Raw genomic sequence first — 17427 nt, forward strand, 5'->3', positions numbered from 1 at the left:
TTAAGATACCATTAAAAAAGACCTGTATACGACAATGCCGTAAGTAGACGCTCTTGATTGTGTTGTTGTCACAACTGAAGACAACACAGGACTGAAATACACTTGTATGGGCTTAAATGTGGGCTTTTCTGAATAGCACTTCACTTGACTGGACGGGCCGCAATGCACTTGGCTGTTCCTAACTTGACTGAGCAGGACTGCGTTGTGCTAGACTCAACGGCAGTTAGTTGTTCTGGACTAGACGAAACGGAAATGGGTTGAGGTGTTACGGATTGCACTGCTCTACACTGCACTTGACTGGACTAGCCTCGACTGCTGTTGACTTATATGGACGTGGACTATGCTAGATTGAAATGTACTTAGGTTGAAGGGAATTAATGGAATTGGACGGGAACGAATAGATTTGAACGGGACGGGACTGGACTGGACGGGACGGGAACAGACTCCACTTAATGGACTGGACTGGATTAAACTGGACTGGAGTACACGTCAGCGGAGTGGACTGGACTGGACTGGACTGGACTGAGCCGGAGATCATTTCAGAAGACTGAACTGAACGGCACTGTACTTAACTGGACTGGACTGTCTTTGCCTGAGCTTGACTCCACCAGACTGCACTACACTGCACTACCTTGGATTGAACTGGAAAGTACCATACAGGACAGTCAGTTCACTACACCTCGCTAGACTGATCTGCACCGAACTGCATTGCACATTTCGAAATGAAACTGACAAAGACTGTACTGCGCTGCACGTGAATGTACTTCATTGGACTAGACCACACAGGATAGCTTTGCACAGCGCTTGAAGTAAGTTAAAAAGATTATTCTGGATTGCATAAACTGCAATGGAGTTGATGGCAATACAGTAATTGCACTTGACTTTTATGCAAAAGACTACGAATAAAGACGGATGATATACCGATGTTTCGAGAAAAGATCAACTAAAATAAAAATTATATTGTGAAGCCAGTTTCAGTTTTAAGCATTCAAGACAATTCGTGTTTTTGAGCATACGAAATATGTAACAATGGATATCGTGTTAGTTGCCCTTGAATTGTCCCATAACTGAATACTTACAATTAATTGTCATCTGTGACCTTTCTGAGGGGCTGCTGATTAGGCCTTGTTTTAAAACACTATTTTTTTTCTCCACTGAAAACGGAAAACTGTTCAAAGAAAAAAAAAGTTGTTGAAATATCAAACACGTCACATAGTGAGTAGTGAAACGTTGTCATTAAACCAATTAATCAGGAAACCACCTAAAAAGCTCTGTAAACAGAAATTTTAGATAGTCAAAGAAAGAATAATTCTTACAAATGATTACATATTACTGGTGAAGCGCTCAATGTGCTACTTGTTTATGATGTGATCCAAAGGGAGCCACGAGGTCATGTTGAAAAGAAAAAAACCTAACAAGTTGTTGCAATCAAAACATACCGGCCTTACCTCTTTCAGATAACCTGTAGTGCTGATCGACCAAAACTTTTTCCTCCAACTCCTCTATGCAACGCATCAGAGTTTTCTTCTAAGCCAACGAACCCACCGACGATGCCTCTCTCTACTAGACTAAACTAAAATCTAACATACCTGTAGTTACGTCCTAGCTTTGGATTCTCCACGCTGTTGTAGCTCAGCTTGTTGTTTTGGCCATTTTTTCGTGAAGCAGTCCAGTCCTGCTCTACCGATATTCCAGTTTTAAATTCAATACTATATTGTACTATGTAGCACTTTTCTAAGAGGAAGACAATCCGCTTCGACTAGCCTTTAATCCACTACTCAGAAATTTAACGTACCTATGGTTATGTCATTGCTCTGGATTCTCCTCGCTGTTATAGCTCAGCTTGTTGTTATGGGTCTCTTTTTATGAAGAGCTCCAGTCCTGCTCTGATCCGAACTGAGCCACGAGGTCATGCTCAAAAGAAAAAATCTGACAAAACTTGCTGCAATGGAAACAGGCCGGCCTTACCTCTTTTAGATGACCTGCAGTGCTGATCGACCATAAGTTTTTCTCCAACTGCTCTATGCAACGCACCAGGGTTTTTCTATCAGCCAATGAGCCCATGGTACACAGGTTAGTATCACAGTATTAGAATTCTTTACCTACCTTTTCAGTGATGGACAGCCGCTAAAAATGAGCTTATCTTGAGCTGGAGAAAGTTAAAATGCCTCAAGGTCTTAAATCGAAAAAAAGGCGCGCTCTTCTTTTATATAAATTCTGGCAAACTCGAGACAACCTTAACTCCTACACCTGACAAGACTAAACTAGACTGTACTTCCTTTCCTGAGACACTTAACATACCTGTGGTTATTTCCTAGCCTTGGATTTTCCTCGCTGTTGTTGCTCAGCTTGTTGTTATGGTTATCTTTTCCTAAAGCATTCCAGTCCTGTTTTACTGATAGCCCAGCTTTAAATTCAATTCGTCACTATATTACACTATGTAGTTCTTTTTCTGTTTCGAATAACCTGTAATCCATTACTCAGAAATTTAACATGTGGTTATGTCTTAGCTGTGGATTCTCCACGCATTTTTACCTTAGCTTGTGGTTGTCGCTATCTTTTTATGAAGCACTCCAGTCCTGCTCCGATCCAAAGTGAGCCACGAGGTGATGCTTAAAAGAAAAAATCTGACAAAACTTGTTGCAATCAAAACCTGCCGGCCTTACCTCTTTCAGATGACCTGTGGTGCTGATCGACCATAACTTTTTCCTACAACTGCTTTATGCAACGCATCAGGGTTTTCCTATCAGTTAACGAAGCCATGTCACACAGGTTAGTATCACATTGTTATAATTCTTTACTTACCTTCTCAGTGATGGAAAGCCGCGTAAAATGAGTTTCTCTTGAGCTGCAGTAGTTAAAATGTCTGAAGCTCTTAAATCGAAAAAAAACCCGCTCTTCTCTTGTATTAATTCTGGCAAACTCGAGACAACTGTAACTCCTAGATTACACTATACTAGACTAGACTATACTATACTTCCTTTCCTGAGACATTTAACATACCTGTAGTTATGTCCTAGCCTTGGATTCTCCTCGGTATTGTAGCTCAGCTTGTTTTTATGGCTATCTTTTCATGAAGATCTCCAGTCATGTTTTACTGATATGCAATGCATGAGGAATGCAATGCTGTGGTTATGTCCTAGGTTTGGATTCTCCTCGCTATTGTAGCACAACTTGTTGTTTTGGCTATCTTCTTATGAAGCACTCCAGTCCTCCTCTACTAATATCCGCCCTTTAACTTCAGTACTATAGTATACTATACTATGTAGCACTTTTTGTAAGAGGAAGACAATCCGCCTCGACTAGCTTTTAATCCATTACTCAAACATTTAACGTACCTGTCCTAGCTTCGGGTTCTCCTCGCAGGTGTTGCTCAGCTTGTTGTTATGATTATCCATTCCAATCCTGCTCTACTGATATCCTAGTGTTGCAAATTCAACCATGAATCACTAGTGACCCTTTGATTACTTTTGTCTTTCCAAAGGTCAGCTGGTGTCTTGGTAAAACTGAGTCTTGTGAGAAAAAATACTTGCAAACTTTTAAGACAACGTGGTGCTAAATTAAAATATTCTGCAAAAATAATGTGTATACATAGACCATACGATAAAATTGTATTTATTTAACAACGTAACTATTTCTGAACTTATTAATATATTAATTTATTTACATATTTATTTATCTCCCTATTAATTCATCATTACTTTAGTTTTTCAAGAATTAATCAATGTTTTCAGTGATTGAGATATATACTTTATTTCTTTATTTTATCTTTGATTGATTATCAATTATTCTTGTTTACTTTTCAGTTATTAAGTATACTTTTATTAAGGTATCATTGAAAAAGACCTGTCTACGAGAATGCCGTAAGTAGACGCTCTTGATTGTGTTGGTGTCACAACTGAAGACAAGACTAGACTGAAATACACTTGTATGTGCTTCAATGTAAACTTTTCCGAATAGCACTTCACTTGACTGGACGGGCCGCAATGCACTTGGCTGTTCCCAACTTGACTGAGTAGGACTGCGTTGTGCTAGACGGGCCGGGACGGGGCAGAGCTGCTACGGATTACACTGCTCTGCACTGCACTTGACTGGACTAGACTCGACTGCTTTTGACCTACATGGGACCTGGGTTATGCCGGATTGAAATGTACTCAGCTGGAAGGGAATGAATTGGAATTCGACTGGACGGGACTGGACTGGACGGACGCAGATTTCATTGAATAGACTGTACCGCACGTCAGTGGAGTGGACTTGACTGGACTGAGCCGGACCACTTCAGAAGACTAAACTGGAGGGCACTGTACTTCACCGGACTGGACTACACTGCACTACCCTGGATTGAACTGGAAAGTACCATACAGGACAGTCACTGCACCTCGCTAGACTGATCTACACCGAATTACATTCCACGTTTCCAAAGGAAAGTGATAAAGACTGTACTGCACTGTATAAGAATGTACTCCACTGGACTAGACCACACAGAATACCTTAGCACAGCACTGGAAGTGAGTTAAAAGGACTGTTCTGGATTGCCTAAACTGCAATGGAGTAGATGGCAATACATTAATCTACACTTGACTTACATGCAAAAAGACTGCTAATAAAGACTGATGATATACTGATGTTTTGAGAAAACATCAACGAAATAAAAATTATATTATGAAGCTAGTTTCAGTTTCAATTATTTAAGACAATTCGTGTTTTGAGCATACGAAATATGTAACAATGGGTATCGTGTTAGTTGTCCTTAATTTGTCCCATAATTTAATACTTACAGTTAATCTTCATCTGTGATTAGGTCTTAATCGTCATGGGCTGCTGATCAGGCCTTGTTTGAAAACACTAGTTTTTCTCCACTGAAAACAGAAAACTGTTCAGGGAAAAAAAGATGTTGAAATATTAAACACGTCACATTGTAAAACGTTGTCATTAAAACAATTAATCAGGAAACCACCTAAAAAGTTCTGTAAACAGAAAATTTCAGATAGTCTAGAAGAAAGAATATTACACATGATTACATATTACCTGAGGCGCTCGATATGCTATTTGGTTTTGACGTGATTTGAAGTGAGCCACGAAGTCATGCTGAAAAGAAAAAATCTAACAACCTGTTGCAATCAAAACATACCGGCCTTACCTCTTTCAGATGACCTGTAGTGCTGAACGACCAGAACTTTCTCCTACAACTACTTTATGCAACGCATCAGGGTTTTGCTATCAGCCAACGAACCCATCTTACACAGGTTAGTATCACATTGTTATAATTCTTTACTTACCTTCTCAGCGATGCTAAGCCACAGAAAATGAGCTTTTCTTGAGCTACAGAAAGTTAAAATGTCTAAAGCTCTTAAACCGAAAAAAGGGCCCGCTGGTCTTTTATATTAATTCTGGCAAACTCGAGACAACCTCAACTCCTACACTAGACTAGACTTCACTAGAATTCCTTTACCGAGACATTTAACATACCTGTGGTTAGGTCCTAGCTTTGGATTTTCCTCGCTGTTGTAGCTCAGGTTGGAGTATGACGCATCAGGGTTTTGCTATCAGTGAAAGAACTCATCTCACTCAGGTTAGTATCAAATGCAAAGTCGCTGAAATGAGCTTATCGTGAGTTGCAGAAGTTTAAAATGTCTCAAGCTCTAGAATGGAAAAAAAGGTGCGCTCTTCTTTTATATTAATTCTGGCAAACTCGAGACAACCTTAACTCTTAGACTAGACAAGAATAGATTATAGTGTACTTCCTTTACTGAGACATTTCATATACCTGTGGTTATGTCCTAGCTTTGAATTCTCCTCTTTGTTGTCGCTCAGCTTATTGTTATGGTTATTTTTTATGAAGCACTCCAGTCCTGCTCTGATCCGAACTAAGCCACAAGATCATGCTGAAAAAAAAGTGTAAGAAAACTTGTTGCAATGGAAACATGCCGGCCTTACCTTACCCGACCGTAACTTTTTCCTAGAACTGCTTTAGGCAACGCATCAGGGTTTTCCTATCAGTGAACGAACTCATCTTACACAGGTTAGTATCGAATTGTTATGATTATTTTCTTACCTTCCCAGTGATGCAAAGTCGCTGAAATGAGCTTATCGTGAGTTGCAGAAAGTTAAAATGTCTTAAGCTCTACAATGGAAAAAAAGGCACGCTCTTTTTTTATATTAATTCTGGCAAACTCGAGACAATAATAACTCCTAGACTAGACTAAACAAGACTATAGTATACTTCCTTTACTGAGACATTTAACATACCTGTGGTTATCTCCTGGCTTTTGATTCTCCTCTCTGTTGTATCTCAGCTTTTTGTTATGCCTCTCTTTTTATGAAGCACTCCAGTCCTGCTCTGATGCGAACTGAGCCACGAGGTGATGATTAAAAAAATATATATATCTAACAAAACTTGTTGCAATTAAAACATGACGGCCTTACCTCTTTCAGATGACCTGTAGTGCTGATCGACCATAATTTTTTCTTACAACTGCTTTCGGCAACGCATCAGAGTTTTCCTATCAGGGAACGAACCCATCTGACACAAGTTAATATCAAATTGTTATGATTATTTACTTACCTTCTCAGTGATGCAAAATCGCTGAACGAGCTTATCGTGAGTAGCAGAAAGTTAAAATGTCTCAAGCTCTAGAATGGAAAAAAGGCGCGCTCTTCTTTTATATTAATTCTAGCAAACTCGAGACAACCTTAACTCTTAGACTAGACTAGAATAAACTATAGTTTACTTCCTTTACTGAGACATTTAACATACCTGTGGTTATGTCCAAGCTTTGAATTCTCCTCTTTGTTGTAGCTCGGCTTATTGCTATAACTCTCTTTTTATGAAGCACTCCAGTCCTGGTCTGATTCGAACTAAGCCACGAGGTCATGCTGAAAAAAAAAAAAATAAAAACTAAGAAAACTTGTTGCAATGGAAACATGCCGGCCTTAACTCTTTCAGATGATCTGTAGTGCTGATTGACCATTACTTTTTCCAAGAACTGCTTTAGGCAACACATCAGGGTTTTCCTTTCAGTGAACGAACTCATCTTACACAGGTTAGTATTAAATTGCTATGATTATTTACTTATCTTCTCATTGATGCAAAGTCGCTGAAATGAGTTTATCGTGAGTTGCAGAAAGTTAAAATGTCTCAAGCTCTAGAATGGAAAAGTCAAATGCAAAACCTTGGATTCTCCTCGCAGCTAGTTCTCAGCTTGTTGTTATGATTATCCATTCCAGTCCTGCTCTACTGATATCCCAGTGTTGCAAATTCAGCCATGAATCACTAGCGACCTGGTGATTGCTTGTGTCTTTCTAAAGGTCAGCTGATGTCTTGGTAAAACTTAGTCTTGTGAGAAAAAATACTTGCAAACCTTCAAGGCAGCGTGGTACTGTATTTTAATATTCTGCAAAAAGATTGTTAATACATAGACCATACGATAAAATTGTATTTATTTAACAACGTAACTATTTCTCAACCTATTTGTATATCAATTTATTTACATATTTATTGATCTCCCTATCAATTCATCATTTCTTTAGTTCTTCAAGAATTAATCAATGTTCTCAGTTATTGAGATATATTTATTTCTTTATTTTATACTTTATCTATTTTCAGTTATTTTATTTCTTTTTAAGTTATTAGGTACACTTTTATTAAAAGTAAAGCCCAAGTGACAGGCCCAAGTGGCCCAAGGTATCATTAAAGAAGACCTTTCTACGACAATGTAAGTAGACGCTCTTCCTTGTGTTGGTGTGACAACTGAGGACAACACTGGACTGAAATACACTTGTATGGACTTAAATGTGGGCTTTTCCGAATAGCACTTCACTTGACTGGACGGGCCGCAATGCACGTGGTTGTTCCTAACTCGGCTGAGCAGGACTGCGTTGTCCTAGACTCGATGGCAATTAGTTGTTCTGGACTGGACAGGACTGGGCTGAGCTGTTACGAATTGCACTGCTGTGCACTGCACTTGACTGGACTAGACTCGACTGCTATTGACTTGTATGGACCTGGGCTACGCTGGATTGAAATGTACTTAGCTGGAAGGGAATGAATTGGAATTGGACGGGAACGAACAGGATTGGACTGGACGGGACTGGACTGGACGGGCGCAGATTCCACTGAATGGACTGGACCGCACGTCAGTGGAGTGGACCGGACTGGACTGAGCCGGACAGCACTTCAGAAGATTGAACTGGACGGTATGCACTTCACTGGATTGGACTGTCTTAGTCTGAGCTTGACTTCACCAGACTGCACTACACTGCACTCCCCTGGAATGAACTGGAAAGTAACATACAGGACAGTCACTGCACCTCGCTGGACTTATCTGCACCGAACTGCATTCCACGTTTTTAAATGAAACTGATAAAGACTGTACTGCACTGTATATGAATGTACTCCACTGGGCTAGATCACATAGGATAGCTTAGTACAGCACTGGAAGTAAGTTAAAAGGACTGTTCCGGATTGCCTAAACTGCAATGGAGTAGATGGCAATACATTAATCTACACTTGACTTACATGCAAAAAGACTGCTAATAAAGACTGATAATATACTGATGTTTTGAGAAAACATCAAAGAAATAAAAATTACATTATGAAGCTAGTTTCAGTTTCAATTATTTAAGACAATTCGTGTTTTGAGCATACGAAATATGTAACAATGGTAGTATGTAGGAAGAAGTTAATCCGCTTGGAATAGCCAATAATCTATTACCCAGAAATTTAACGCACCTGTGGCTATATCCTAGCGTTGGATTCTCCTCGCTGTTGTAGCTCAGCTTGTTGTTATGGTTCTCTTTTTATGGAGCACTCCAGTCCTGCTCTGATCCGAACTGAGCCACGAGGTCATGTTGAAAAGAAAAAATCTAACCAAACTTGTTGTAATCAAAACATGCCGGCCTTACCTCTTTCAGATGACCTGTAGTGCTGGTCGACCATAACTTTTTCCTCCAACTGCTCTCTGCAACGCATCTGGGTTTTCTTATCAGTGAACGAACCCATCTTGCACAGGTTAGTATCAAATTGTTATGATTATTTACTTACCTTCTCAGTAATGCAAAGTCGCTGAAATGAGCTTATCGTGAGTTGCAGAAAGTTAAAATATCTCAAGCTCTAAAATCGAAGAAAAGGCCCGCTCTTCTTTTATCTTAAGTCTGGCATACTCGAGACAACCTTAACTCCTACACTAGACTAGACTATATTATACTTTCTTTACTGAGACATTTAACATACCTGTGGTTATGTCCAAGCTTTGGATTCTCCTCTCTGTTGTATCTCGGCTTGTTGTTATTGCTCTCTTTTCATTAAGCACTCCAGTCCTGCTTTACTGATATCCCTGCTTTAAATTTAATACTATACTTTACTATTTAATAATTTTGTATGAGTAAGAGAACCCGCCTCGACTAGCCTTTAATCCATTACTCAGATATTTAACGTACCTGTGGTTATGTCCTAGCCTTGGATTCTCCTTGCTGTTGTAGCTCAGCTTGTTGTTATGGCTATCTTCTCATGAAGCACTCCAGTCCTGTTCTACTGATATCCCTTCCTTAAATTTAATATTATACTATACTATGTAGTAATTTTGTAAGAGGAAGACAACTCACTTCGACTAGCCTTTAATCCACTACTCAGAAACTTAACATACCTGTGGTTATGTCCTAACTTTGGATTTTCCTCGTTGTTGTAGGTAGGCTTGTTATTATGGCTTTCTTTTTATGAATCACTCTCAGTCCTGCTTTACTCATATCTTAGCTTTAACTTCAATTAATCAGGAAGCCACCTAAACAGTTCTGCAAACAGAAAATTTCAGATAGTCTAGAAGAGAGAATAATTCTTACAAATGGTTACATATTACCTATGAAGTGCTCGATGTGCTTCTTTTTATGACATGATCCTTAGTGTGCCACGAGGTCCTACTAAATAGAAAAAATATAACAAAACTTGTTGTAATCAAAACATGCCGGCCTTACCTCTTTCAGATGACCTGTAGTGCTGATTCACCATAATTTTTTCCTCCAACTGCTCTATGCAACGCATCAGGGTTTTCCTATCAGTGAACGAACCCATCTTACACAGGTTAGTATCACATTGTTATAGTTCTTTACTTACCTTCTAAGTGATGCAAAGACGCTGAAAATGGGCTTATCTTTAGCTACAGAAAGTTAAAATGTCTCAAGATCTTAAATTGAAGAAAAGGCCCGCTCTTCTTTCATATTAATTCTGGCAAACTGAAGACGACGTTAGCTCCTGCAATAGACTAGACTAAAGTATACTATACATCCATTACTCAGAAATTTAACATACCTGTAGTTATATCCTAGCTTTTGTTCTCCTCGCTTTTGAAGCTCAGCTTGTTGTTACGGCCATCTTTTCGTGAAGCACTCCAGTCCTCCTCTACTGATATCCCAACTTCAATACTACACTATATTATGTAGTAGTTTTGTAAGAGGAAGATAATCCGCTTCGACTAGCCTTTAATCCATCACTCAGAAATTATACGTACCGGTGCTTATGTCCTAGCTTTGGATTCTCCTCGCAGCTGTTGCTCAGCTTGTTGTTATGATTATCCATTCCAGTCCTGCTCTACTGATATCTCAGTGTTGCAAACTCAGCCATGAATCACTAGCGAACTTGTGATTGCTTGTGTCTTTCCTAAGGTCAGCTGGTGTCTTAGGAAAACTGGGTCTTGTGAGAAAAAATACTTGCAAACTTTTAAGACATCGCGGTACTGTATTTTAACATTCTGCAAAAAGATTGTTAATACATTGACCATACGATAAAATTGTATTATTTTTTTTATCAATTTATCTATTTATCAACTTATTTATATATCAATTTCTTTACATATTTATTGATCTCCCTATTTAACTCATCATTTCTTTAGTTCTTTAAGAATTAATCAATGTCATTAGTTATTAATTATCTTTTATTGATCAATTGTTTTTATTTATTTCAAATTATCAGGTTTACTCTTATCACATTATCAAGCAAAGAAACCCATCTTAGACAGATCAATATGTCAAAATTATAATAATTCTTCACTTACCGTCTCAGTGATGTACAGCCCCTGAAAACGGGCTTATGTTGATCCGCAGGTATGGGAAATTCAAAGTAAAAATGTTGAAAAGTTTTGGCGAGTCCCCAAAAATGGACAGAGTTAAGTTTTGGAATCCTTTGCACTCGTCAATGGATGACTCTCGCTAAATGTAAGACAACCAACCAAGCCTTCCGAAAATGGGCGAACGCACAGTTAACACCAAGGTGACTTTGCTTCTGGGGCTTTTTCATTGGCAAATTGGAAAGTCATTGTAACAATCCAGTTCACGATTCGAGCATATGCCCCGAAATTGGCAATTCAAGCCTCCGAAAATAGGTCAGTATAAAGCTCCTGCGGTTGAAATTGCGTTAGTGAGATCAAAAAATAGTTTCTTAATAAAGGAAAGACAGGACGCTCGCATCTTAATTGAATTCTTGAGACAGAAATTTACACTGGGCGCCGCGAAAAATAAATGACATAAATTTGTGTACCCCAAAAATAAAGAAAAGAACACAGAGACAGTCGGGTCGAGCATTTAATTTATAATACCAAATAACATCAATAAGTTGACTTAGATTTTTCGAAATTACTTCACAGAACCCATCAGGAGGGGACGCGCACCCTACACGAAGAATTGGGCGTCCACAAAACTCCGAATGTTCCGTGTCAGTAATGCCGACACCCTGGTAATTTGAACACCCATAGTGTCCCAACGGTACTTTCATTTTTATATCAACTTGCTAACAACTCTCAGTCGTTCCCCATTGCCTTTGTATTCCGAACTGAAAATCCGAATAAGTTTTGAAAGGCTGAACGAGAAGCCAAAGTGAAATTCGAACCGAAGTTGAAGCCGAACTCCGAGAGAAACACGATCTTAATTTTCATCAGTGCATGCATAATCTTTTCTCAAAGGCTAATTCTCAATTCTAATTTGCTGATTTCCAATCATAACGTTAAAATCTAGTTGAACCTTCGAGGCAAACTTTTTTCAAGTTACACAGTCTTACTCGACCACAGTGTTTAAGATCCTCTCAATCAAGTAAAACGGAAAATGTAATCAGTCACAGTCGGAGTAACAATAGGGGAAGACGTGCGCTAAAGTCGATGAGCAACTGATAAACACCGAAAGACCTGTTGATGAAGAGCCGAAGTATAAAAGAAGCCGATATTGTGACAAACTGAAGAAGCGACGAAGAAGAAATGATTCAAACCGAAAATATGCCGAACCCAACCTCAAGGAGACCCGCAAATTAAGCTTTAACTACTTTGAGCCGAATCAGAAGTGAGACAACTTTTAGCAGAATTTAGATTTTATGGTTTGACCAGTGCACTAGCTATTAACTCTTTTTTTCATCCCAACCCACAAAGAATCTTACTAACCAGCCGGACATCAGCGTCCTCTAACTGTTCTGTTCCCAGCCTCCGCGTTTAAAGCAGAAAGGAAGAAAACAAAAAACCCAATAAAGCGTCGGCCCTTTTCTTCACCACGCTTTCCCGTCCATAAGCGAGTTATACCGGTAACAAGAGTCAGCACTTGTCTTGTGATGATGAACTGGACCATATGGAAAGGAATGGCGTGGACGGCATGGAACTGGACTGGGATTTTTGGACTAAATGCACAATGAACTGGACTCTTCTGAAATGAGGCGAGAGGGAATTGGGTTAAGTGACCTGGATTAGCTGGACTAGAATGGACTGAGCGGTGTTTGGACTGGAGTGTTCGTACAAGTCTAAATGAGAAAGATATTGTAGATATTTAGGTGAAATAAATAATACGTAAAAAACATCGTGGCCCCTTGTGAAGGGGAACATTGCAAAATAATCATATTCTGAGTTCGCAACCATTGCACATATCGGAAGAACTGAATAGGAATTTCTGTTAGACAATTTTCACTGAAACATTGCAAAACTTGGTTGGTCAACATGCGATAAATTTAAGTCATTTTTCCAGAGTACCTTCCGGAGTAACAAGATTAAAAGAACTGTTCCCTTCACATCTTTACATCAGTGTTTTTATTTTCAATTCTGTTCTCTATACATTTCTTAAGAAGAACGTGTTTAACTATCATGAGCTTCGTTTGTTGGTGATTATTTCATTTCTTCTTATGTGTGTGACCTTAATTTGTGATTAAGGGGTGATAATATACCGAGAAATTAAATGTCAGTAATCCCTAGGTTTTCAAGATAACAAAAAAAATTACTTTTGTCTGAAAACGAAGCCTCCTTCATATTGTCAAATATCAGTTTCACCTGGAGTCATGGTGAGTAAACATCGAGGCGTACCTTAATTTTCCCTTGCGAAATTTGGAGAATCTTTTTGTAGAATTAAGTTTAAACATTTGCAGATAATCGCTTCATCTGAAGCCCAGAAAAGCAAACAAACAGGCAAATTAAATCTTATGACTTATTATAACCCTTTCGTCTTAAATATCAGAAATTTTACAAACCTTCTTTGATTAAAAACCGTATTACTGACATTTTTACCATTCAGATGTTTCGATTAAAAAGAAAAAAAACAGAAGTGTGAACTTAATTTTTCACTTTTCATGACGAGCGGTTAACTCTTGAAGTTTAAGAAGTGATGAAAATGTAACTTCTCCCTATATTATTTATACATTATCCAGCAAACAGAAAGTGAGAATATTCAAATTTATCTCCTAGATGTTGTGATCTTGATATGATATCAAATTCTTGTAACTAATTGGAAGGACGCGTTTGGCAGCCAAAGGGGAGAATTGACGATCTGATCTTGGAATTTAAGGGTTGAGACGAAGGAAATTCTCGGAATCTGCCTAGGAAGTCGATTGAAATATTTCCTTAATTCACTCCTCATCTCTATATTATGCACAATGTTCAAAACTAGTGCCTCTATGAACAAGCGTTAGATAAACTCACTATCAAAATTAATATGCATTACTTAAAACACTGAGTTTCGCTTCAAACTTGTAACTAATTAAAATTTAAGAGCACGAACCACGCTTTCTCTACATTGTTAACGCGGAATTTCAGCAAAGAAGATGAAAGATTAGAAATAGTACTCCGCGCGGTAAAGTTTGCACAGCCCTGTACTATTGTAAAACAAATCTGTTCTCCCAATGGAAATGAATTGTTTTTGTCATTGTTTTCTCTGTTCAAGAACTGAATGCATAATGTAGGATGGGGCTGCGCGGAAATTTTACCCTCCACGCGACAACAGTTTCAAAGAAGAATTTCAAGGAAGCCAATTTTGAAAAAAAAAATATTACGTAATAGAATTTCTACTGCTAAGTTATTGACAGCTTCTGGGGGGAAATACGAGCGACTGGAAAGAATTAAAGGATTTAATAAAACGAAGCTTCGATCTGGAGCCCTTCTTGAATTTGTAAATGGCTCAGCTTCTCTTAGAATTAGTTTACACAGTTTTACTTGTTTCTATAAGCGTCGATAAACACTTACCTGCTTCCGTCCGTTGCCAGAAATGATACGTGATGTTAAGTTTGACCAAACGAGAAACGAAAGAGGACTTCCAAATGAGAAAACACTGTGTAAGGGCTAAAATTTTGACAAGAATTGATCACTGAAGTAGAATTTCTCTAAGCTTGTGATAATTTCAGAAGTGCGCCTTTTAAAACCTATGCGTGCACGTGGGTTGTTGAATCTTCCCTGAATGGCTCGTCTAACTGCACGGGTTTTTAGCGCGCACGATTTTTCTAATTAGCACTATTCATTAAAGGAACATTTTGTTATGGTAAACGCAAACGGCAAATTAACATCTGCGTTCCCTCATTTATCTTCCAAGACAAAATACAGAAGGGCCTGGCAAGTGATACTGCGGCATTCCCACTTAGTGATTTCTTTCCTTTTACGTTCCTAATTACATTTTCGTGTTTTTGCACGCACATTTTTCGTATTGTTTTCGCATTCTTTCACTCACGGCGATTTGTATTCTGTTAGATTTTTTCGTATAAGTCTGATTTGTTTAATTTTATTCGTAAAAGTTTCTCAGGAAAAAAGTGGACATTGGAGTATCAGAGTGCATTAGGTTAACATCGATCCCTTTGCTGCGATCATCTTTTAGTTTTTCTGTTCTTCGTGCTCGCAAGTCACACAACGTTTGTAAGTTTCTTTCCTTGTCCAATTGTATTTCCTCTGCCGTTTTGCGTTTTTCTATTCCTTCTACTTCGTAATAATTTGTAATTATTTGTTCCTTTTAGCAACCACGATCAACCTTAATGTAGATAAGTCTTAAAGCGTTCGCGTGTTGAAACCTAACTTTGTTGGCACTCACACAAAGAGTACAAAAGTTTTGCACAAAATGCAGAAACTGAAAGGGAAGTAACAAAACTTCAATTTTTGTCCTAGTCGTTCGTCGTGGGTTGTTGAGCTTTTCCCTGAATGGCTCGTCTAACTGCACGGGTTTTTAGCGCGCACGATTTTTCCAATTAGCACCATTCATTAGAGGCACATAGTATTATGGTAACGCAAACAGCAAATTAACATCTGGGTTCTCTCATTTTTCTTCCAAGACAAAATACAGAAGGGTCTCACAATGAGTACAAAAGTTTTGCTCGAAATGCAGAAACCGAAAGGGAAGTAACAAAACTCCAATATTTGTCGTAGTCGTTCGCGTTAAAATGATCCCTCCATCAAAATAGCAAAATATGATGTGAAATAAGCCATAGTTATTTCTTTTTCACGGGCTTTAAATATATATATTTTTTCTGTTTAGTCACGGCTGAAATTATTATAAAATAATCCGCCAGTCCTCGGTTGTTCAAAGGCTAGATGGTGCTATTTATCGGATAAATCGCTATTAGGTGGTTAAGTGTTTACCAAATACGCACGCTATTTTAAACGCTTTATTTGCACGAAACTTTTGGACTTTCTAATAGCGCGAGGTTCACATCTTTGAGTGTTTTCTTAGCCCTTTAGGTTAATTGTAAATTAGCCGTACGTGCTTTAGATCGTTTATTACACGCTTAAAACACAACCAAATGAGAATATAAGTACCAAGGTTTTTTGGCAATAATTGTGGAAGTTGGAATTGTTGGTGAAGTTAGTAGACGTTGTAACAACAGGCAGTGGTACGTTAAGCAAGAAGCTATTGAGATCCAAGGTTCTGGTACTCTTCTCTCAGCTAGTTCAGTCGTTCAAGCTATCTGCCACCTTAACGTCCTAATACTTTAATACAACTTTGAACTCCTGCCAAGTTGTGTAGTTTTTATGCCGTTTTACGTAAGTATCAATCATTGGTCGTATAGGCACAATGTTAGGTACACATCAGGTAATCACATCTTGCCCTGGCTTGTTCCTCCGCTTCCAATACAAATTGTCTACAGGATCGTCTTGCATGTTTCAGTTCATTTTGTTGCTTAGAGAACTCTATCACAAGGTTAGTAGAAGCTTAAAGAAAGATTATTATACGTTGATACTAGCGTAAGACACATTAATGAGATGGGAGCCCCTTCGCGTAGTTTCCAACTTCAGATTTCTACGAAATGACTCAGAGAAAATTCGTGTAGCGATTTTGGGATCTAGCGATTTAGTGATTTTCAAAACACTAGTTTATAGTATTTGGAAGCTCAACCGCGGAGGATTTCCCCTTCATATACGTTTAATATATTTCCTGCTCGTAAACAAGGGAACCAAAGAGTTCTGAAATGAGGAGGTCAAGTTTTCCTTTTTCGCTAGATTGTAAATAAAAGGTAATACCCTTGCTATAGAAACTATAACTACGAATAATAATTTTTGTATCACTTAATTTTTGTATGTTTTCCTCTTTGCCAGAGTAGCAATGTCCCAAAGCTTGATTAAAACTGGGTATAAAAGCTTTCTTTTCGGAATTTTCATATTTTTAAGAACAAACCGTAACAAGAAGAGTTTTGTTTGTTAAAATTATACTTTAAAAGGAGCTGAAGTAAGCTCCTCTAACTCCAGTCAAAAGTTTGTTCGTTGCTCTCAGTGATTTCTTTTTTTTTTTACACAACGAGGGCAGATTTGTCCAATTTGAAGATGCTGGATATCTTGAAGTAGACCTATAATCAGATGTGTCTGGAGTTTAGACGTCAGTACCGTGTCATCAGATGATGAATAGTTGGAATCAGATACATTTTAAATTTCTTCTTTCCGTTTCCCAGTTCATAGACATGAACTCAAAATAGACGGGGAGATTTTTACTCTCTATTTGGTGTTATTTGCTACTTTGCTTAATTTATCTTTTGGATCGTGTATTGTGATCGTGGCAGTGGTCTGACAGCACTTGCAAAGGTGATGCGCTTATTTGCGGGTCATTCGCTATGTTGTGTAATTAGAGCGGAACGTATACTGTGAAAGAAAAAAAAGAAAGAGAGAAGAATTGTTCCAAACGATTACAGATATCCGTTTCGCAAATGACTCGTTTCTGTTTCGCAAA

At 38.4% G+C, this 17427-nt stretch overlaps 2 long non-coding RNA genes across 2 annotated transcripts; both read right to left on the bottom strand.

The window, feature by feature from the left end:
* Positions 1-3767: 3767 nt before the first annotated feature.
* On the bottom strand, positions 3768-5520 carry LOC149034882 (uncharacterized). The gene is made up of 3 exons (XR_016182327.1): positions 4779-5520; positions 4491-4541; positions 3768-4346 (listed from the first exon to the last, which is right to left on the bottom strand). It is a non-coding gene; the product is annotated as an uncharacterized LOC149034882 (long non-coding RNA).
* Positions 5521-6574: 1054 nt separating this feature from the next.
* LOC149034883 (uncharacterized) lies at positions 6575-10073 on the bottom strand. The gene is made up of 3 exons (XR_016182328.1): positions 9970-10073; positions 9645-9789; positions 6575-9545 (listed from the first exon to the last, which is right to left on the bottom strand). It is a non-coding gene; the product is annotated as an uncharacterized LOC149034883 (long non-coding RNA).
* Positions 10074-17427: the final 7354 nt, after the last annotated feature.

Source organism: Pocillopora damicornis, chromosome 13 (assembly GCF_964200805.1).
Source record: "Pocillopora damicornis chromosome 13, jaPocDami1.2, whole genome shotgun sequence".
In the NCBI taxonomy this organism is placed as follows: Eukaryota; Metazoa; Cnidaria; class Anthozoa; order Scleractinia; family Pocilloporidae; genus Pocillopora; species Pocillopora damicornis.